The sequence below is a fragment of the Accipiter gentilis genome, chromosome 4, assembly GCF_929443795.1.
Source record: "Accipiter gentilis chromosome 4, bAccGen1.1, whole genome shotgun sequence".
Lineage (NCBI taxonomy): Eukaryota > Metazoa > Chordata > Aves > Accipitriformes > Accipitridae > Astur > Astur gentilis.
The window spans coordinates 11,740,531-11,742,583 of record NC_064883.1 but is presented as its reverse complement, the minus strand read 5'-3'; positions in this window follow the sequence as shown (position 1 = coordinate 11,742,583).

The window sequence follows — 2,053 nt, the reverse complement described above, 5'->3', positions numbered from 1 at the left end:
CGGCCTCGGCCCGCCTGTCACAAAGGAAGCACCGCCGGCGGGACAGCGAGCGCGGCTGCGACAAGCTTCGCGGGGGCCGGCCGCGCATGCGCAGCCCCCTCCCCGCGCGCGCGCGCGCTCCGCCGCCGAGAAACCGGGGTGTGTGGGTGCGCCCCGCCCCCTGGCGCCGGCTCTCGGGGGCGCGCCGCCGCGGGAGCGAGCGGGCTGGTCGTCCCGCTCGGTGTGCGGGGACAGGCCCCGCCGCTCCCCGTGCGAAGGCGGGCTCTCCCGTTAGGGCTGCGGCTCCTGCGCGCCCTGAAGACCGACCTCGCTCCTCATCTCTCGCTGTCTCCCCCGCTCACCTCTTCCCGGCACCTTCTCCGGGGTTCAGCTTCTGCACCGCAGGAGGGAATGTTTAGGGTTAACACCTTCAAGTCCCCGTTGTCGGTGGTGTTTTGTTAACGGCAACAGGCTGCTTAACGTGCACGGCTGGAAGGCTGCTTTCCTTGTGCAGGTTTGGGAATGAACCCACGTGATTCAGTCTTGAATACTTCTAGGAAACAAAGGCCTAAATTTTTCACGTGCAGTCTTGAGAATTTCCTTTTAACCACCATTTTACTGAAAGGCTTGTCTGTTCTGCTCGGTCACATCACGAGGGCTTCCCCGTTCCTCCTCTCTATCCTGTTCAAACACAGAAAACAGCTAGAACTGGCCTCAGGGATACACTAACGTGACATAATTGTGGGTACTTCAAGCATGCCTTACGGAGCTTTTTCAAGCAATATTAATACACTGTTGTAATACACTGTCAGCTTTAATGCAGTAGTGAGTATATAGTATTCACAATCTGGGGGAAAAAATGCACTTTTTTGAGGGAAAGATGGGCCCACATCAGGCCCATTCCCTAAAGTGAAAGGGTATAAACTACTGGCAAGGGATCAGGAAGAGAGAAAAACAGGAGCGGCAGTAAGGAAAGTATAAGGTTGTGTACATCCTTACATAAGTATACAGGCTGGAGGATTAATTTGTTAAGTAAGAAGGCAGCAGGTACACTAATCATGAAGCATATTCGTCAGAGTGCTGTTCTCTAGCTGTTACCATTAAGCGGTTTAAACATGAGAGAGAAAATTCATAATACACATTTGAAAAGGACAGAGCAATAGCTATGCAAATTAATGTCAGAAGGACAGCCTACTGATAGTGAATGGCACTGATAGTGAATGGCATGGGGAAAAGAACAAAGAAAACAATGCACCAGCAACCTATTTTTGCTTTTTTGGATTTTGAAAAATAATACAGAACACTGCAGTATAGCAAGTTTTTACTCCTGCAATCCTGGGCTTTTATCTATCCCTCGAAATGATCCTGAGAATATTATTACTTACAATTACAAGGACCATGTAAACACTGTTAAGGTTTGATTTTCATATGTCACTGAGGAGAAACAAGGTGCTTGATATTATTTTGTGATACAGTTTTTACCACACATCTTGGATAAGGGAAAAAAGTATCACATAATATTGTGAGATGCATGTTCATGAAAGATGGCCAAATACATGAGGCTTTCAGGCAACAGGAATTAAGAATGTTATTAATAGTTCAGAGTTCCTGTCAAGAGAGGGTATGTTTATAATAGAGACAGATTTCTTAATACAATTTTGTGACATCCACAAGCAAATCTTCCTGTTATTACATCATTGACAGATTTCCCTTTCTCTCCCTAGTAAGCTCTAAATACCATATAAATTATATTTGCAAAGACATTACAGCTGTTCAGCGCACGTCTGTGAAAACAGAGGATTAATCACTGAGCAAATAATACAGTAATAAATGGCAGTAAATAGCTGCAGTACTTTTGTTACGTGGAGTCTGTTTCAGACCATCTGGTTTTGATCTTTTCAAGAGGAAATCTTCATGAGAAAATACCCACAGAATCCGATGTGATTCTGCCTTAGAACATGCTTCTAGCAACAATTTCATTGGTGTTGCACAATATACAGTCAATCTGTTCACTCGAAAGCTTACTTATCAAATATTTCAGTTTTTATTTTTTTGCCCGTCCTCATTCAACATC